General features: G+C 39.3%; 1 protein-coding gene and 2 long non-coding RNA genes across 5 annotated transcripts in view; 1 reads left to right on the forward strand and 2 right to left on the reverse strand.

Moving 5' to 3' along the window:
- LOC121080926 overlaps nt 1-3,946 on the reverse strand; it is a 5,365-nt gene extending 1,419 nt beyond the window's left edge. Inside the window, exons 1-2 of the long non-coding RNA XR_005825536.1 lie at nt 3,821-3,946; nt 1-2,529 (exon numbers count right to left, since the gene is read on the reverse strand). The exon at nt 1-2,529 is cut by the window's left edge and continues 1,419 nt beyond it. This is a non-coding gene — a long non-coding RNA (uncharacterized LOC121080926). The remainder of the gene's footprint in view (nt 2,530-3,820) is intronic.
- Nucleotides 1-22,342, reverse strand: part of FAM172A (family with sequence similarity 172 member A) — a 270,192-nt gene that overhangs the window by 154,651 nt on the left and 93,199 nt on the right. The gene's annotated exons all lie outside the window — the stretch shown is intronic.
- Nucleotides 6,343-9,786, forward strand: LOC121080925. The gene is made up of 2 exons (XR_005825535.1): nt 6,343-6,708; nt 7,563-9,786. It is a non-coding gene; the product is annotated as an uncharacterized LOC121080925 (long non-coding RNA).

The raw sequence follows: 22,342 nt of genomic DNA on the forward strand, positions 1-22,342 counted from the left end.
TAAAATAAGCAAAAATGGTAAGCATTTTAAGAGAAATTAAGATGCTGGGCTGTATGCTAGATTTTCTACCATTTTTTTAGGCCTTACTATTGTTTAACATTATTCAGTACAAACTGAAAATACCAACAGAAATATTTGAACTGGTTTGAATTTTCCATTGCGGCATTGTTACAAACAGAAATTAAAAAATTAGCTTCGACTTCATAATGCTGCTGTCAGTAGCGCTATTCCAATACCCTCTAATCCCCTAACACAATTTGCACACCATGAATCCACATTTGATACACATTTTTATGGTAACTCATCAAAATTACAGTAATTTTTCTCATCCACACTTAACACACGTAAGTTAGAACACATGATTTGTGTTGTGACTGCTCTATGGTAAAGTAATTTTTGAAGAATACTGATTTCAAGAGTTGCGTTATTAAAACCCACTCTGCATTGCCACCCATATAAATTATCAATTATAAATCAAATCTGTCCGATTGGAATTTGGGGATTGGCATGTATCAGATGTTAAACATATCCCCAGAGTACAAAGCTGGCATGCTATTTAAATAAGACACACAACCAATGATATTTGCCACTAATGTTACCTCTGCCTAACATTTTAATACATGACATTTATTTTAGATCAATGTAGTTTCCAGTTACAGGTTAAGAGATCTCTGCATTTCTAAATTAACAGCATCAGATACTAATACATCATCTCATTTTACATACACTGCTTAATTACATGTTTTATCATTTGAGACACTTACGTCCTGCTACACCCATTTTACAGATGTAAAAAGCAAAAATGGTGTGCTTAAATGATCAACCATAACAAACCAATAGACAGATCTGAAATATTTTTTGGTATGCTGCATTACTCCTCTCATATGCAATGTTGAAAGAAAAAACCCAAAACCCCCAAACCAAGCAATAGTATGTTAAATCTATCAAACTTTTCTCTGAAACAGATTTGCAGCTAGGAATATCTTTCCTGAGTTTTGCAGTGCTCCAAATTAAGTCTGAGACTAAAAATCTAAACGCATGCATATTCTAAATGACACTATTTTGCAGTGTGGGAAACTGATAAACTGAAGTGGTTGTGCAACAAAAAGCCACTGGAGATGTTCCTGCCAAAAAGACAGTGGGTATTTTCGCCTGAAATATATTTGACTTGGTCTTGCAATTACAGCTGCACAGACAGGCCACAGGTGCAAGAGACACCAAACAGAATGTTGTGCACTTTTGAAGAAACAGTTTTACATGAAAATACTGGATTGTAGGAGCTTGTTCTTTTTTTTTTTTTTTTTGTGTGTGTGTGTGTGTTTTGTTTTGTTTCCCATGAAAGCAAACGAAATATAATAACTGTACAAAAGAGATATATGAAATGGTCTACCTTGGACATATTCCAAAGGTACAAATAAAATGTATTGTCTGTGCTAGTTTAATTGTATGTATGTTTACAGAAAAATTTGGAAAGAAAAAATACATTTAGAACGTTTGTCCTTGACATTTTTTAAATTAAAATTTTTAAAGTAAAATTTCTCATATTGTTTCAAGAAACATATTTAAGAAAACGAGCTAGCTTTCGGAGATATCATGTTTAATGGTTTCTGCCACAGCTCTAATCTACATTCATTTTCCTTTATGAAACAGCAGGAGTCAAAGTTAATGCCATCCCTGGGCAAAGTAAACTTTCATACCTTCAGTTTTGCAAAACATTAATTTAATAAAAATATGAATTCCTCATACCCGAGCATAAGCCACTTCTCAACTCCAAACCCCGCTAACGCTTCTGCTCTCCTTGGATTTCTCACTGCCTTAGAGGTACTTCAGCAAACCGAATTCAGAGATTTTAGAGGTGTCACTGGCTTTTGTCAAGAATAGGTATGTTTTTTGAGAAACTGCTATTTTTAAGAGTCTGGAGTACCAGTGAGCATTAAAGCAGTTCACTCCAGGGTGGGAATGGGCATTACCTACAGAACTCACAAGGAACTTGCAGGGATATCTAGTAATGGAAGGAGAAGTAAGAAAGGTTGAGATTCCCAAATGCCTACACTGCAGCAGGAAAACACCAAGCCACAGCTAGCACTATGTAATAAAGTAATAAACTAAAAAAAAGATATATTTGGTGCCACTTGGGGTCCTTTCTGTTAACAGCTGTACCAAAAGGCAGGTCTTCAGGTTAGCGGCTGTGACTAGGCAGGGCAGCCAGATACCGCAGCTTTCCAGAGGGCAAGGCAAGCATCTTGGGTCTAGATGCAACCCTGCCTGTCCCAACAGCTTCCCCTGATCTGCTTCTCTCTGCCGCTCTCCTCGGCAGCACAGCCCGCGCAGCCCCACGTTTTCTGCTAGCCCAATATGGCACACTCAGCAGTTGCTGCTTTTCGCTCCTTTCCAAGTGGGCACTATCCCGAGAAGCACGGATAGTGCTGAAGACAGTTTCCACGTCCTCAGCGTTGGCTCCCGGGGATGATGAGCAGTCAGTGTGGAAAATTCTTCACAGACCTTTGCAAGCAGAGCGTTTCAGTAGAGCTGCGAGTATGATGGGAACAGAGAAACTTTTGAATGTTCTGCCCACCACAAGACAGCTGGCACACAATTATCATTCCTCCTATTCTACAGATGGAAAAAATGAAGCTCAGAGAATTGCCTAAACTCTTACAAGAATTGTGTGACAGAGGTCTGAACACAATCCAGATCTCCCAACCCTACTCTTTAAGTAACTATTTGGAGAATATGAACAACAAGACAAGTAGGGAGGTCTAATTGGATTTCACTGTCAATAACTCCGCGAACCACCCACCAATAGGCAGACTGGGTAAAATGTTTATGGTATGAAAAAGAGCCAATGGTACTGAGAAAGAATATGGCTTGAATAATCTATTCTACTATTTTATTTTTTTCTTCCCCTGCACCCCCCACCCTGTAGAAATTCTGAAGCTCGGTACGGAATGAAAAGAAAGGGGTAACTCTGATCATGCTGTGACACTTGGGAAGCATGGGCAGAAAACTCACAAGAGTTAATGCAGTCACATTTGACTTAAAACTTTTTGATATTGAGATATTCAGGCAAGCAGCATAGGAATAATGAGATAAGAGAACGCAAGGGTGTGAGTGCTATGGAAATATACATGTTAGTATGCAGTATGAAAGAGCACCCTCTGTTGTTTTTGGTTAACAGAAGCAAGTCTCCCGATACCTCAAAATAATATTTCAGTTCCAGAAAAGATTGAGATAAATCATCGCTACCGACATACAGATATCTGCAAACACTTCCCAGGGAGTTCAGGCACTGCGGTTTGTTTGGGAAGGAGGGTTATGCATGCTGAGAGTTACTGTATTATGGAAGGAAGAATATGCTGTGCCCTAGCAAACTCTAGTTGCCTAGACTAGAAGCTTTTTTTATAATATAATATTGATTTGTTTATGCAAAATTAGCAAAAATTTAAATCTTATTAAGATCCTAAATCTGATATCCTGGGTGATTTTTATTTATGATTTTTACAGGGCATTAAGAGTTTTAGTTAAGGGTACACATCATCATTAAATACAGGAGTCGTCAATACTAATTAAACCAAAGCACAAAATGTCTGATGACAGATTAGACATTCCAATCAGTTAAAAAGATGTGAGATGTGGCTGCATTCTAATGGAAGATGTTAAATATATCAATGACAACAGCGGAACTCTTAAGATGCAATTTCTGCAACCAAGACTGTGTTTTCCTTATTTAGAGCTAAAAATCTCACAGAAATTGAAAGTTTTCATTAATCTATTTCCTGCTACCAGAAATTACTGATTCTCTTAAGAACCTAGAACTTACAGAGATGGATGATGATCCACATGATTCAATGCCAATGATATACCAGTGATGATGTAACAGAATGAAAATAAATTGTGATGTTACAGGAATAAAGTTGGATGCATCAGGTGCCTTCCACAGGTTCTGCTCAAAGTAAAGAGTTTAGATATGAAAAGATTTTAAAAATGTACTTTCCATCCGGGTCTGTACATAAGTGACTTTCAAAATTATACCATTAGTTAAGAGACCAAATTGAGAACCTTAGAAATAGCCAATAAAGTTTAGGTAAGATTATAAGAAATATTATATTGCAAGGTTGTAAATAATGGTTTGTAAAAAGGTATGTGTTTTGTTTGACAAGAGTTCTCACTGAAAAAACGTGCTATTGAGAGTTTGTAAGAAAATTAAGTCACAATTTGATTGAGTATTGAGCTAGTGAAAAATCCTCCATGGTGTATTTTACACACACAGTTTCCATGAAAAAATGTGAAATTTTGTAAATATGGAAAACCACATTGCATATGTATTCAGAACTATGCAGCTTAACAGTCAACACTTTCATGATTAAGCTTTGCTTTACATAATGTACAGGGAATGAGAGAAAAGTAAAATTTCAAAGAAAAAGGTTCCTTCCTGCAGATTTCAAAGATGCTGAAGCAAAGAGCTCCTCTAATGCATCTCCTGTCTGTCGAGTAAGATTTTTTTCACTGGAGGTAGTATGAATATGTCAATTACAGAATCATTTAACAGTCCTACCTTGAAAGAAGCTGCTTGCCACAAGACCTGACAACATACAATCTCTTTTTTCTGCTTGTACAGATTCCTGAATATTGAGGGCCAATCTTGAAAGGGACACCCAAGAGTTACTATAGTAATAACAGCTTTTCCTTTTACTAGTTCAGTTTTTCCAGCCAAACAGAAAAATCTGTCCCCAAAAGTATTAAAGATATATTTTGCACAGTAGCTGCTAAAGAAACCCAAAATAAAAATCAGGAAGTGGCAATATCTGAATTATGGTAGCAACCTTAACATGGCCCCCATCGGGCATTATACTGTAATGATCGATTACAACAGTGTGTATGGCAAGTTCCTGTAAGAGTTCCCAAACAAGAGTGGAAAATGCAATGTTTCCTGCACTATTACTAATAAAGCAACTTCTGAATGATTCTATGCGTGTCAGAGAAGGGTCCATCAAAGTACAGCATATAAGAAATAAAACTATTGATTAGTGCTTAAACAGGAACTGATGGTTCTACATTTTTATCCATCATCTTATAACTAACATCCAATGTCATTAAAATTGCAAGAGACTGGAGAAAAACATTCCCACCCTGCATTTTTCTAACAGGTTTTCTCTGTGTTTTAGACACCATTCTGTGCTGTGTATCGTCTGTTTCTCTGACTTCCTTCGTAAATACTCAGGTTCCAATGTAACAGGTATGTAGGCAAATGCATAACTTTATACACAAAACTATATGCAGAGAAACCACGCAGCATTCGAGTGTTTGCATGATCAGATTCCCTCTATAGATTCACTGAGATTTTGAAGAAATGAGGAAAAAACCATATTCATTAGAAAACATGACTACAGAGCCACCAAAATTGGCAAGCACAGTGTGCTGTGTTTTCTATAAGTATCTAAACATTTTTTGTAAGTTGACTATAGTCCAAGCTGGCAGTCTCCCTTTAAATAAAACAAGAGCAAAAATTACATTAGCCACCTAAGTTTGCAGCTTCATTAACTTCATAGCTACCTTAGTTACCTGTCCCCTTCCCCAAATCACACCTAAGAAACACAGCACTGCACATCCATGCAGTTAAATTAGCTTCAGAATCAGCTACTGCATCTTCCAAAATGCCCTAAAGGAATATTGTTCTAGCTGGAAAAAAATGCCTGCATACTGCATGTTCCCAATCCCTCTGCTGAAATCATCCCACTTTTTTACCATCAGCAACATAAATTACATAGTTATGAGACACAAATTCCTTTTAATTATTTGCCTGGTTTTTCGCCTGACGCTTCACACGCTTGTTCTTCTCTCACCCCTCCTGCAGCACCGTTAAAACCCACCTATTTTACCCGGGCAGAGCTGCAAGAGGCAATTCTGTGTATAAAGTCTTCATGTGCTATGTTTCTAATGCTACTTTAGGTACTGGCTCGGAAATAGGTGTAAACATGACATACTTTTTTTCTGCCTACAGCGAACAATTATCGCAGCTGTGGCACAGCCTCAGAGGCTTCAAGCACACTGCACTGATCGAGGACCCCAGCCTGAGCCCTGGCGTGCTGCTGGACCCCCTGCCCCATTGCCAGCCCATGCTCCCTGAACAGGGCACAGGCGTTCACTCGTAGCAGGATCTCAGGCCATTCCCAGCTGGAAGGCAGCCTCCCTTTGTTTCGGAGAAGTGCGGAGAGAGGGAGAAGTTTACCTGCATGTATGAGACTTATGCCATTTGCCCTCAGGGTCAGGGAGCGGACTGAACTGGCTGTGTTTAGTTTCAGAGTACAGAAAATGTCAAAGTACACTGTGCCCAGGGAAAGCAGGGAGGGAGGGATGCATGGGGAGAACGCTCCGTAAAACAGAGACAGACTGGTCCTGCCCCATGCATGCTGCCGCAGGAGGGACACCTGGGACCTGTGTCGGGGTGCTAAAGCATCAGATACCTCAGGTGAGGTCTCTCCCCCTGCCCCTGCATCTTGCCTGCGAGCACAGGAAAGCAGCGAGGCCAGTCCGATGTGGACTCGTACGAGTGTTGGATGGACGACACAGGCTTCCCCTGAAACTTGACTTTTGACACAGCAGTCAGAAAAACAGAGGCTGAGCTGTGGCCAGCTGATGGGCTGACTACTCTTGGCCTCGGTGTTTCCTCAAGCATACAGAAGACTGGCACATCCTGCTCCTTCTTAGGTAAAAAGGTCACTGCTTTTAAGCCAGGTGTTGTTAAAATCTGGTTTGGAGTTTTGTTAACAGTAAGTGCAAGCTCACGGCAATGCTGACATGAGCCTAGCAAGCAGAATGTATCGGGCCACGTGAAAGAGATGAGTAGTTCTCCCCAGAAGCGATAACAGACAAAAAACTTAAGAGTGGAGAAATATTTAAATACTGTGCTTCCACTCTGAGAGCTGCCAATATTTGCTACTTAAAATTTAAACACTTTCCTTGAATCCCTTCAGGAAAGCTGCTGCATTCTCTGCTGTGTGAAACATTCATGCCTCTATGTCACCAATGAAGACTTTCAGTACTTTCAATAATGCATTCATTATGTGGCTTTACGCTACTGGCTTGCAATAGAAAAGTAAATTGAAAAGGAAAAATGAGATGGGAGAGAAGGTATAAAATACAGCATATGTTGTTCTTAGGTATGTGTAGAAGTTTAATACAATATTAATCTACACTGCAATTTTAACCATTATGAAGAAATATAAATTTTGTTAAGAAGTAACTAGCACAATGGTAACTGCGCTCAGAATGTACCGGTTTTTGTGAGTTTCTTAAAGACACTGCAATCGCAGTTATTCTGAATATGAACTTTAGCTCAATATGAATGGTAACTTTCTTGGATTTGCTACACAACTGCTTCAATGATTTCCTGTTTTGCAACCTTACAGTGTATTCCATACCACTAAGAATAGGAGAGATTAGCTGTTTTTTTCCGTTGTATATCACCGACTTCTTTTACTGGTAAATCTAACATTTTCAAGATAACGTTCCTCCAAAGCCTGCTCTGGCATTTACAGAAACCTGTGTTTATTTTACCACAGCTATGCCTGCCTCCTGCCAGGTGCAATTCAATGAAGTCAACAAAGAAACCAGGGACAATGCTGACCCACCCCAGAACTAGCCATGTGAAGAGGGCTCCCGTTAGCAGGTTGGCATTAGCCACTAGCGCAGCCCAATGGCAGGGGCTTGGAGAGCAGAACTGCTGATGCTGAGGATCTAGCATCCACCACGCCACCCAAGTTTGAGTGAACTGCACCTTCTGACTTGGTTTCATGTGCAACAAATCCAGTTTGCCTGCTCTCAGATGGCGCTGGGATGACAGTGGAAGCACAGTGAGGACAATGGGAAGATACACTACAGAAGCACGCTACTGAACCAAGCTAAATCACTCATCAGATGCACTCATCAGCTCCCCTTCTCCAGCTGTAGCTCAGGTCCCAAAGAACTCATGTCCTGAACAGATTTTCACAAACTGATGAGAACCATCAGAATAAAGGAAAACGATGAAGATGATTTCTTAGCCTCACCATCAAAGTCACGGATGCTGTATGCCCTGTGCACACCCAGTGCTCTGCAGTGAAGAAAGGAGATGAATAGGAAAGGAAAAATCACCCCAAGCTGAACAATTTGGAAAAGCAGAAGAGGAAAATGGGAGGGCATAGAGTTACCGTAAAGGATGGAGGCAAGGAGTAACAGAGACAGTGAACACCTGCGGAATTAAAAAAGGAGAGAAACAAACGAAACACTGCAGAACGTGTTCTTGAAGATCCGGGAATAAAATAAACATACTTCTGAGTTTCACATACTGATTTGTAACCGATTTTTGTTGTTGTTTTTGAAGAAACACCCAGCTCAGGACAGTCTGGATTTGATTCTCTTTAAATCTATGAAGAAAACAATCCCAAACTACTCTAAAAGGATTTGTGAACACACTACACCTCTCAAAACCAGACCCAGCATACCAAATTCAGGATTCACAAACATGTAAGTCCCCTCGAATCAACAGTGACTTTGATAAAATACCAGCTTTATGTGTGTGTCACAGGTCAAAGCCTCTAAAAGCCAAGGTAATATTTTACTACACAATAAAAGAATAGCTTGAATAAGTGTACTGAAACCTGCAAATGGTAGCTGTGATATATACTTTGGCACAGAGTACAGTCAGCAGGTTAGCAGTAAAAGCAATAATAATTATTTATGCACAATGGCATTGTAGCAGAATGCCAACAGGTCACTGCATTCTGTTTTCAACCTCAGAGAAGACAACAGTCAGCTAAACGCTGCACCTCGAGGCTTTAAGTTCAAAACATTAACTAACTTATGCTTTTTACCGAAATCCTGCCCTGCTGCCCTTCAATCAACAGACAGAACGAACCCAAATAATTTACTCAGTAAACCCACAAAATTGCAATCATGTTGTCGATGTTTCAGCACTAAAGACAATCATTCCAGCTTACAGAACTGACAAACTTGGAGCTAAATTTTAAGTTAAAAAACCTGAAGTAACTCCTGTCTGAATTAATTTTACAAACCGACATATATTACAAAATTCAAGCATGCAGGGAAACGTTTTTCCTAATGGTACTTGAACTTCTCCATACCTTCTTTTAAAAGATTTGCCTTTTTCCTTTCCACTATTCTGAATTGAGTTAGGCAGCAGAAAGAGATATATAATACTAATTAAATGGTCATGAAAATGTGGATTATCACCTGATTTGAATTTCTCACTAATCATATATAAAAATAAGAATAGATGCAAGAATGTACAACACTTTACTCTCTGAGAATGGACAGACACCAAGGATCAGTGACGTGAAAAGATGCCAGGGACCTCATTTTAATGTAGGTATACTTCATTTTGGAGATCTTTAACTGCTGGCAAGTATTTGCTGGAAGATAACCCTTTGTGAAGGATGGACTCTACTTGCCTGGGAATTGGTGTTCTGGGATGGAGACTGAGCTATAAGAAAATGAGGTCTCATTTAGAAAAGCTCCATTCCTGACTCAGTTCAGGGCATCTCGGCACCACGAGGTACCATATGACTCATAAATCTGTGGTGAACCATTTTCAACATGACCCTGGCAGCCTCAAACAAGGGGATAAGTCCATGGGATACTAGAATCACAAATAAAATGTGAGGTAGATTTATGAAAAATAATAAACAAATGAATCAATACAAAAAACCCACAGGAGAAACAACTCAGCTGAATTTCAATAAAGACATCTTATGATACCATACTGTTAAAAATAAATTTGTCAACAAAGTAATGTCTTAATGTTGTTACAACTGCAAGAGGATAATGACTACATTAACAGGATCAAAGATGGAAAATCCTGAACTGGCCATAGATGTAAATACCAAAGAGAACAGACAAATAACACAAAAGAACCTACAGGGCTTTCAGATTCAGATCTCTATACAGAAAAATATAAAAAAATGAGATTAGGATCAAAAAAATAACACTGAATAAACCAGGGAAAATAGCTCAAAGACCATACGTGTAATGAAAGAAATAAATTCAAAAGGCAGTAAGTGACCTTGGGATTATATCCGCTGCTAAACTTATATTAAGTCTGCAGAATACTACGGTAGGTTTGCAGAATAACAAGGGTAGAATTGAGGAAGAAAAAGAAAGAAAGGTTGGGAAATCTCAGGTAATAGACCTCTTTTATATTCAGTTCTGTAATCTCCCTATCACTTTCAATATCAGGATACTGAAGTAAGAGGTCATTAAGAGAAAAACACACACAAAAAAATATTAAATGCTGAATCACCAGTAAATTGTTACATTTAGCTGAGAGGTAGCTACGCAGGAACACTTGAAATGTTGAAGTACATGGTAAGAAAGACAAATATTGGAGCGACAGGGAAATATAACTAGGAATAGTCAGATTAAATAAAAAAAAAAAGAGGAAAAAAAAAAGGAAAAATGCATGCTACATATCAGGAAAATCTTCCTGATGGTGAAATCGTGGAATAATTTCGCAACAAACTAGAAGAAACACTCAGTGGCATAATGAAGGGAACAATGCTGAACTAGCAGGGGGGCAGACCAAAAGATTTAAAAAGTATTTTCTCCATCTAATTCTAACGGACTATTAAAGGAGACAATCAATAGTCAGGGAGGTAAGTTATTTTGATAAGCTCCATGGTTTTCATTCTTTCAGAGGTTGAAGTTGGGAGAAGAAAAAAAGAGGAAACACCAAGCTGTGTGCTTTCTTACAGTTACTGTTTCCCATTGTGGATGTTACCATTATCTTTACATATGAAGAGAGATTGAAATAATCTAGAGAGGTCCCCCACACTACAACACTGAGATAAAGAAGAACTTAAAAGAAACACCACATGGTCTGGCATCAAATTAAATGGGGAAGAACAGAGTCATGTTTCCTGGGGGAAAGAGACTGAATATTATGAGGTTAGTCACACTATTAGTGGGGCCAATAATGTCACTTAGAAGAAAAATAAGTGTGATCTATAACTAAATTTTTCACATCGTTTTCCGTTTGGCAGAGAGACATACTGCTGTACTGAAGTTAAAGAGTAACGACACAATTCTATCAGGTAGATGCAGTGAGACAGGAATACCAGCCATTTGGGTAGCTTTTTTCAGTAATTCAGCAAAACAGCTGAACAATAGGTGAAATTAGAGACTAAGAGGTGGCTCTTGTCATTAAAAAATATAAGCAAACCCAGTATTTTATACTTATTTTAAAGTATAATACGATGCCAGAATATACTTATATTTGAATATTGTATTCACATTATATTCAACACATTTTTACCCACAGTCAGAGCACTAACAATTTAGACTGAATGGCTCAGAAAACAGCAGGTTTTCTTTATTACAGATGCTCTTAGTGCACTTAATGTAATCAGCTGCTTCAGGAACAGTGTTAAACGCATGAGCTAGAGGAAAGCAGTTTAGAAATAGACTGGTTAAAAATACTGCTTACCAAAAGATGCAGGAAAACAAGCATGGTCAAATGGATTATGCACAGAACTACAAACAAGCAAACTCTTAAATTGTAAACTAGCTGTGTTACTTTTAGTCAAGTCACAAGCCTGTTGTGTCTCAGTATCTGTAGCTGTGAAAGGAGTATAAATAATATCTAACTTTCACTTCATGAAGCTTTGGCTGGAAACCCTTTGGGGCAGGTAACAGGGGTCTCAACCTACTCTTCTAAAGACTGAGCAAGTGACAGCCCCCCAAAAAACCTATTCAGGATGCTGCAAGAGGAAAAATTATTTGAGCAATACATTAAACAAAGTTCTAGATACGTGTCAAGCATCTAGCACTAGTACACTGTGTTGTACTCGATACCAGTCTTTTCTATTGGTTTTGTTCCATGTGACCAGTCCAGAAATTAATGAAAGAACATACCCACTTCCTGAACTTTTCTAAATGCTTTGTAATGGTTAAGTACTTTGTAGACTAATAAAGGGCAGTAATTTCAGGACACCGATTATTAAACGAGCCAACAGCCTCAGGAAAGTAACTTCTCAAAAACCAGTGATGAGATGAGTTTGGGGGGACAGGAAGGACAGCAGTTTTCAGTGAATCCACAGAAGTGGGACACAAAAAACGGGGGAAAAAAGGAAGGACAAGTTCCTATGTGAACTGCAAAGCTGTTTCACCACGGCCTTCCAAACCACCTCAGCCAGGACGGATTCTGCTGTATGTCTGCATGTACAGCAGGTCCAGCACCCTTTGAAAGCATCCCTGCTCACAGACACTGTAGACCTCCTTGTGTCCTCCCCTCTGATGGTAGGGAAGGAAAGATCCCTGTGCCAGCTCCTTCCTAGTTCAATGGCAGTTTTGGGAAGGCAGAGAAGGGTTGGTTTGGGGGCTTACCGTCCCTACAATATTTTGAAGAGCTGCAGTTGCAGAACACCACCTTTCCACTTTGTGCATACACCAGTATGCTTGCCTCTGTAATGGGCAAGTGCCTCCAGGCAACACCTGTACTGTTCAGACAATTACTTGCTAGCCTGAACTTGGCATCAAAACCAGTCCTCCTATCACAGGCTAAACATTTTATAAAAGTATGCAGCTTGCTTTTCTTCATGCTTCACAGACTTCACATTCTGGCATGTTTCTGAAGCAAGCCAAAGACAATGCATATTGGAGTATGCCTGGATGTTTGGATGGAAAGGTTCACCTTCTAACTGATAACAGATGGGAGACACAATGCATAACCCACTACATGATTCATTTAAAGACTCTCTCTCTCTCTCTCACTAGGCAACTTAGCATTTCAATAATCAAACTACACTCTCAGGGAGCTGGGAAGGGTATAAAGGGTTGGCTCCTTCCGAGATAACAATGCCAGACTCTGCAAACAAGGTCAGCAATGAAAGTGGCTTTGGAAAGAATACCAGTAAGTTAATTAATGGATTCAGATAAAACTCTGAGCTCATCTTAGAGATGAACTTATGCTGCCAAGTGTCAAGAAGGGAATGCTTTCATATGTTTTCTGTGTTTAGCTACCATTCCCAAAAACTCACAAGATCTATCACTGTTTTGACGGAATGCTTGGATGAAGAGGACAGAAGGCATCAGCTATCAAGCCACACACAAAGTTTGACAAATGATGTCACATACACGCACAACACTTACCTAGCAGCTGCAGACACATATACACCACTGATATTGGGTTCAAGCCCTTGTCAATAACTGAAGGTAGCAAAGCCTGTCTTTTGGCAGGCATGAGTTGATCAAAGTTCCTATGAGCACTCTCATCTGAAATGCTGTTAGAGATTATTCCTTTGCTCATAAGGAATTCCAGCTGAGAGGAAAAGATAGTCCACACACAGAGGGACCGACGCATACTCTACACGCTACCGTCAGTATCCTCAGTTTTGCAAATATTCCCAGTGATGTGACAGTGCTGAAGGGTGGTAGCCTGTATGAGCAGGGCACTACCACAACTCTCAGATACTTCATGTGGGTTAGAAATATTGAGAAGTTAAGTCAAAACCAAAGAAATAGCTGTGGATATGGGATGGTGCAGGCAAACGTGGTAATCTCTATGGGTTGGAATATTTGTTGAGTTCAGGTATAGGATACAATGAAGACTTGCATTTTTTCTTTGGAAAACTTCTTCCCCTGAATTATGATGGCAACTCGTCTAAAGAGTCTAAACAAAGCAACAAGGCCACTTCTCTTGTAAAAGGCTCTCATGAGAAGTGTCCTTCAAGAGGAATGTGGAAGAGAGGTGGATTAGGGGTAAAAAGTGGATTTACATAGTGCAACAATAGATAATGAACGTTATACTACATCAGATAAATGGGGCAAGGTGCCTTTGAAGGCTGTGCCTTTTTCCCATCAAATCTCTTGATGAAGCATATGCGAGGTAGGCGTTGCTGAGGAGGAAGAAAGCTGGTGACTTTTGTTGTACTTTGGCTTTTCTGAAGCAATTTACCTGGAGAGACAATATCTACTTCAGCTGAGGGCAGCTGAGTTCTTACTTTTCAAGCAAGTATCTGTAGGTACTCTTTAATTTATATCAGGAACGAGCCTTTGTAATCCCTGGTCCTCAAAGCCTGACTATGGCATCCACTTCCCTGGAGATGTCATTATGTTGAGCACATGATCACCCAGACACCACTCATCTGAAAGTGGTGAAAACAGTAACCCTTGCCACTTCTACAACCATTTTTGCTACCAACTGTCCTTCTTTATTTCCTAGAGTTTCTCCTTGATGCTACAAAAAAACCCCAAAACCAACAGCATAAGTACCACTTAGCCTCAGACTAAAAAGAAAATTTGGCACAGAAATTGCCTTAGAAAAGGAAAGGAATACAACCATTTCTGAAAATATGTCCAGTTCTGTATCGGTTTTGCAGTTGAGATACTGCCGAGTGTTTTCTCCCCCTCCCTTCTCTTCTATCCAACCTTCAGCCTGATGCCGAGTTAGAAAACTGATCTTGATACTTGTGAAAAATCATAGCTTCAACAACAGAATATAAATTCTAACATGCACATATAGATATATCTGTACTACGCACACAGAAAAACTATGTGGCTGGATTTATTCACTTTACTGTATTATTGTCTCTTTTTTACACAATGTATACATTCTCAGTTATGAATTTGAGCTTTACAGGCCTACATCTTCATAAAAATAGACATGTTTCAAATTCTACTAATAAACTTTAAGGAAAATCCCTATAACTACATTATTATTGTAGTTTGAGATAAACCTTAATGTGCAGTTAAGAAGAAGTGACATAAGATAAAAACTGTTGTACCAGCTGCTTGTCTAGTCAGAAATCCCACCATCTTTATCTCTTAAGAAAGATATATTTTTCATGTAAAAAGAAACATATCTCTTTAATAAAGCAAAGATGTTATTAAAAGTAAGCCCATGTCAGCAAAGCTTATCGACTATGTGATATAAACCTTAAATGCAATCGTAACTATTTCAGAAAGAATACAAAAGCCACATCAAAATGATACAAGACTAAGACTCACAAATGTAAGGAAATTATTTCCAACTGGCCATAGAATATGGAATTATCTTTTTCTGCAACTCACCGCATTTTACCTAGGTAATGTGGCTCACATGGCAAAGTACAGTTCTAAAATAATTCGTTGTTCAGAGACCCTTATCAGCTGCAAAGCCAAAGCTGGAGCAGGGCCATATCAGCTGCAGAGCCAACACATAACAGAGTGAAGAGTGGAAAGGACAGATTGCAGTGTCTCCCCATTCTACTGCTGCTATTGCAAAATACAAACCTCCGAATTTCCATCCCGTTTGTTACATGAATGTCAGTTTATTATTCAAATGGAACTATGGCATATTAGTATGAAAAAGAGTGAATCAGAAGACAAATTTAGAGATTCTGCTACAAAAAGCCTTTTTGTCCTTTTAGAAAGGTTCATTTTTGAACAGTTCAAGGTTCACCTTGCACAGTAAGATTTCTAATATTATACAAAGATAAAAGAGCACGAGTAGTCTCAGTACCATTTGTTTTTTTTAAAAAAATAAAATAAAATCCCAGAAGGACATGGCATAAATCCTTAACTTTCATTTAGAGCCTGAACAAAACAAGCATGCACACCAAACAAGAAAGCGGATGGCCCCAAACCCCAATTCCCACCTCAATGTCAATCAAAACTCAGCATCTGTAATGTGTGTTTTGATTTTTTTTTAAATGAGGAAGGAATGATGCAAATGGTAACATCTAGACTTGTCAGCTGTACACCAAAGCTCCCATTCAGCTGAACATATGCTGAAATTGAAGCATATTGAAACAAAGCCCATGTCAGCCAAACTGAATTCAAAGTGGCTGAGATACTAAGGCCACACTTCTGCAAGACATACATGCGTATGATAGAACTGAAGCACAATCTTAATCTTCCATTAGTACAAAAAAATGTATGACAGCATCACCTTCATAGTAATACCTGTTATAACCATGGTTTTCATTACTAAGACCTCAACACAATTTTACAAGGAAAAATGCTAGCTATCCTTCTGTAACAGGGAGGTGCTGGGGTCTGCCCCAATCACCCAATCACCAATCTGCCCGTGCCCTCTGAACGTCGTTCAGACCACGCTGCGATGGCGTGGGATGCCTTTTAACACAGACGGCGCTACTCTGCTGAACCCAGCTCCAAGTACTGCAATCAGAGTTACAAAGGAAAAGCTGACGCTGCAAAGGAATGCTGTATGGAGACAGTTTGGTTCTAGAAACTGCTTACAAATGATAAATGCAGGGGCTAATGTACCTTTGTGAAAAGAACAAGCAGACTCCCCCTAGAGTGGGGATCACCCCAGGCATCCCGTGCAAGGGCAAACCTGACTCTGGGTGGACCCTGCACCAGTTCAGCCATGCAGGATCGGGCCACGCTTGCAGAAGTTAGGTGAAGATACACAACACCAGCAGACGAGACTCTGCAGAGCGTGGCAGCCGCTTTCTCAGGAACGTAATGTGAACTTTCAAACGAACACAGTGCCTTCTATTTATAGGTAGATGCAAGATTTGGCTCAACTAAGTAATACGATTTTAAAGTGCAATTTAACAGTAGCAACTTATTTAGATAGCGCCTGTATGCAACAGCATTTTCCTTTCTGTTAAACACTATGTAATTTTCTTATTAGCTATGAGAAACGCATACTACTAGACTGAAAATACAAACTGCACCTGACATTCCCAATCCATCTGCCTAATACATGATGCCTGTATATATTTTCAGATATGCACACAGAAATTACTTTCCTGTAAAAGAGATCTTTACTATCTGCCGCTCTTTTTGGAAGTTGGTGAGATCTCACAGTGTAATCATAATGAAGTAATGTATTTTCATTTAGATAGCTTAATATGGGTTTGGCATCTATGTTTACCACATGTGTCTGAAAACGCTGATCTAATCGCATACAACAGAGCATAAACCTTTGCTAAAAAACCCCAGACTAGGTATAGTCTTTATTTATTTCAGTCATTTAAATTATAATTCAAGCTGTGTATCACAAAAAGCACACATATGCATGATTGGCAACCCCCCCTCTGTATTTATAACTACTTAAAAAGATTACATATATAATTTATAACTAATTCTAGAAATACAATAACTACTTTAAAAGTAGAAGATAGAATAATAAAACCACTGAAAATCACTAATTGCTTTAGATGTTCAGTGTGTCTGAGCTGCACATTTTAAGAAGCACTCACGCCAAACAGCAGCTACAACCCCGCTACAAAATGAGGGACCTCTGAAAACACTGGCAAACTCCTGGCAAAAGCAGGGCTATGAAGTCACATTGAAGTGACCTGTCTCCTCTCCTTTGGGATCCATCTGTCCTTCCCCAGCACCGCTGCCAACCAGGGCTGCCCTCTGCCGACCACCCTCCTTGCTAGGTCCCCAACTGCAGCAAAAATTCATTAGCACAGGGGGTGGCAGATGGATTAGATACTCTGAAGACAACCAGTTTGGAAACAAGGTGTAAGGTTCCTCTTCAAAGATGCAAACTTTCCTAGCGTGTTTATGTGGAAAAGAAAATTAAGAATTTTAATCTGTTGGAAGGCATCACACCTGATTAATGGCTCTACAGTCACTGAGCAGGTATCACCAGTTTATCTGTAGCTGACCGTAAGATATAAACCTAATTTATGGAGGAAATTTGTGTATGAAGAAAATGAAAACAGCATGAAAATAATTTAGAATTATTAAAATAATCCATAAATTAAAATATCCTGTAAATGAGCACTTGAAAGATAAAAGGTGTTACTTTATTATTTTACCAAATTAATGTTAACCTGCATTAAAAAATCCCTGTTCTATTACCATGTAGAAATGGTAATAGTACATTTTAGCCTCATATTTAGAAATAATGCATACAAGAATTCACAAATAAAATTTAAAATATACGTTATCAATGTGGTATAATTCACAAAGGTAAATCCAAATAAACATTATGAAAATAAATTATTGAAGCATATTCTGAAATATATACATGCTCCCTACCTTCAAGTTACTCTTTATTACTCACTCTCTGGTAACAGTACATTTCCCACAGGGATCGATTATGTAAATCTATACATATCAAAAAATGTATGAAGCACATTTGAAACAAAAGACCAGACTGAGACACAACTTTAATGTATCTGAAAGTAAGTTATACCAACTACCATTTTCCCTGCTAACTTCCTTCACTCTCTAATTATATGACAACAGCAAAACCTATGAATATAATTTGTGAAACTGTCTACACTTTAAGACTCTTAATAGAACTGTAAATTGAAAGAGCAAACAAAAATTCTCCCACAATGTGTCATACTTTGCAGTAATATTTTAGAAAGAAATATTACGTGGTAACAGATATAGGTTCTGATATTCTCTTTGGAGCCAAATTCATCACATACATTTGAATATTCAATATGCTGACAAACAGTTATGACAACATCCTTGTTCCTACCACAAACAATTTTTGAAGATGGTGGTCTTACCATTCAACTAAGAAAGTAAAATTAACAACACTGCATCTTGCAGTCTGTGCTCTTACCAAAAGTCTCTGTAGTTTTACGCCTGAGGAAATACACATCAAGTATTCCTGAAGTGTGTTTCCATCTTTCACGCATCTAGAACTTGGTAAACCTGTTAACGTTGATCTGCACCGTGAATACACACATTCACAAAGACCCCATCAATAGTTAATATATTTATTATTTGATTATTGTCTGCATGCTGCAGTGTGTCAATTTTCAACCCTTTAACATCATTTGGGTTCTTCTTTACAGACTGAATATTATTTTTATATATGGGAAGGAAGTGGTGAATCACTGCCAGCAGTGATACAAAGCACAAAAAATGAGTTCTTTCACTTGAAAGATTTTTATCTCCTCCCTACTGCCTTCAGAGGCAAGAACTTATTCAACAAGTACTATCAGTGCTTCTTATGTTGGAAGTAAGGTTGCTTAAAATATTAATCTGATGAGGAGTTAAAACCGTAAGCTTACACACAAAATGCAGGAGCCAGGCTACTTTTCTTTTGTACCTCAAATAAAAAGCAACCTGTGTTTATCTTGAGAGATTTGAGAGATTTTCTTATCTGGAATTTCTACTGTCTACCTTATGTGTTTTGATATATAATCCGGTATAAAAATACTTCCCAGCATCCATCTGATCTCAAATGGAAGTAACCTTAGTCCGTATACGAACCAATGTTTTTAACTTCTCATCAGATTAATATATTGTCATTTTAGGGAAGACCTCTCATGGTTTCAACATGTATTATACACCTGGAGGTGGATTACGCAAAGAAAGAAAGAAAGAGATACGAGTGCACTGGCTACCCTAATGCACACGGAATCTGCTGCAATTTTCCTTTCCATTGTACGAATAACAAGCGAAGAGATCTGACAAATTATTGTCTCATTTTCTGCTGCTGAGAATTTGTTACCATCTACACAAAGCCACGTGCCTCAGCCTCACAGTCTACCAATGTGGCTGCAGAACCAGCATTGCCCCCATCAAGACAGTTCCCATACTCCCATTTCTGAGTTTAGTTTATTTTACATTGCTCTTCCCTCCCTTTGATCCTGCCTGGTACGCAGCTGGCTCTGAGCTACCCTGGGTGGTCTCCCGTCAGATCCCAGCGATCAGTGTCTCTCTCCACCGGTTGCCTTCTGGGGGGACTCCTATCAGCTGTGCTCTTACACGCATCTGACAACTTTATTAGCTGGCTCCGATAGCACTTCAGAACATCTACACGGCACGCACACCCTTCCTCAAACAATCCCACCTTTGTAGTTGACTTAGAACAAATAATTCTATGAACACTTCAGCTTTTATACTCAATAACAAGGTTGAAATGAAGAGAAATTTCACATTATGTGCAAGCCGGGGGTTGGTTTTCATGTTTGGGCTCAAAAAATCAATCCTGGATTGATTTTTGTGTATATATCGTTATTGTCAGAGGATTAATTGATGAATTTTTCATTTGATGAGTCAGGTGGAATAGGCTCCAAGGCACACAGTGAGGAGAATTTTAATTTACTCTGCTTCTCGGTGCTAAGCAGCAAAATTATCAATTGCGATACTTAACCCTGTTACGATATTCCTTGCTCAAAAACAATGTCTAGAGTACGTCTGAGTGCAGAGCTGAATTCCTGAGTGTATGCACATCCCACATTAAAACTGGCTGAAATTAGAAGTTTCTGAACAGATTTTAATTTTGTTTTTTTGAAAATACCCTTTACTTTTAAATCTTCTTTGCAGATTTTCACACTTACTATCATCAAAACCTACTTGGAATTCGGACTTTGGAAAAAAACAGGTCCAGATTAACACATGAGTTCTCAATTCAACAGAAGGTATAACCTCAGAAGTTTCACTTGCACTGTACCAGAATATTTTTTACCATGGCTTTCAAATAAAAAACCCCCACATTTTAAGATTACCTTTCTGTTTTAAACTCCACAGCAGAAGTCGATCTTTTCACCTACGACGTGCTGGAGCGCTTCAGTATAAAACCACACAACTCATGAAGTTCCTAAAGCTCAGAAAAAAAAAGCCCTTCTTGCTCACCTGCTGAACACAAAGGGTCAGAACCTTTGTGTACAGGTACGGAACACACAGCACCTATTTGTGAGCTGGTGCAAAGGTGTTAACAACACATTAGACTCCCCCAATCCAGCCTGGCTCCATATGAAATACTGTTTTTGAAGCAGCAGAAGGGAACACTGCTTGGTCTGGTTTCCAGGCCAGCTTGCAAGGCTTTATTCAATACCTTGGCACCTCTGGGGTACAGGAAGTGCAACTGTGTGTCCCCAGGCTAGGGAAGGAGGCAAAAAAGTGGCACGTGAAGTACCCTTGTATACTCCAGCACGGAACCTCTTGCAAAGTTTAGGCATGTTTGCTTGAGCGTTAGAAAACTGCATAGCCTGCAATCATGGCCGAACACCAGATAAGGGTGTTCAATTACTGTGGATGAAAGGATAAACAGAAGCAAGGATCATCTTATAGCTCAGACAGAGAGCACATGAACGTACAGATCTTTCCCAAACTCTGCCACCAGTTTTCCTGGAGTGTGTTCTTCCTGCACTCATCTATAGAATGCCACACACGCTGTAGAGACAGCAAACTGCTCTTCTTAATTGGTATTTAATACGGCCATTTCAGCAACACTCAGGAAGCCGCACCAGAATCAATGCTGCTCCATATGCAGTGCTGTAGAAGCACACCAGAAGTCTTTTCTCCTAGAAAACCAACATCTGAATTTGTGCTGCAAAATCCACAGAGAAAGTATCATTAAACAAGGCAAAATGAGAATGACCAAGGCAAACAAAAGAAATGGAAGAAAAAGGCATAAAAGACAAATGCAATCATGCTCTAGGGCAGGGGTCCTCAAACTTTTTAAACAGGGGGGCGGCGCGTGGATGAAGTGGCAGGAGGTCATCTGTGGCTGCTTGGTTTCCCCCTCCAAAGCCCCGGCAGGGGGTGGGGTGGGCAGGGGGGTTCTGTAAATACCGGGGGCTGGACTGAGGACCCTGGGGGGCCGTATCCGGCTGAGGACCCCTGCTCTAGAGGTATGACCAGAGTTCAAAGATCAAGCCAAGAACCGGTCTGCAAGTTAGCATGGAGGGAAAGCCATTAATGGGGATGACAAAAAGACCAAAGTACTTAGTGCCTTCTTTTACAGAAAACTGTCAACACTTTTTCCACAGCATTTCACCTCTGCAACATGTTTAAATAACCACTCATCTCCCTCCAACCAAAATGTCCTATTGGCTCATCTCAGTCCTGCTGTTACTTCTCAGACATGTTGAATATGGAACTGATTCTAGTCTTCAATCTCTTTTTCTGAGTGCTCTTTTTGATCATTTTACTATCTGGCTTCTATTCCTCCACTGAAACTGTTCTCACTCAAGATACTCAAACAACATATTGCCATGCCAAATCCCAGGCCTTGTCTGTACTTCTGCTGTGCATGACAAATTAAATCAGACACTACTCTCACGGCTCTCCTTTCACTTCCCTAGCAGCCCCCTTCATGTCCCCTTTTTGGGTTATACTCCTCTCTTTTGCAGTGTCTCACTATTCCATTAAGTCTACCTGCACCATCCTCTCCCATCAACGTCCAGCCTCATTCACCCCCACATTATTATCCCACTCATAATGACACCCAACTCTGCATTCCTTGACTTCAGCCTCACACGATACAGGTACTTGTGACTACTCTATTAAAAACTCTGTGCATCTACCAAAGGTCCACGTGACAGCACCTAAATTGAATAACCTAAGCTCTTCACAGAATCAAAAGGAATTTCCAGAGACAAGTTTAAACCCAAACTTTTTAAGTTACACAGTG

The sequence above is a fragment of the Falco naumanni genome, chromosome Z, assembly GCF_017639655.2.
Source record: "Falco naumanni isolate bFalNau1 chromosome Z, bFalNau1.pat, whole genome shotgun sequence".
Classification (NCBI taxonomy): Eukaryota; Metazoa; Chordata; class Aves; order Falconiformes; family Falconidae; genus Falco; species Falco naumanni.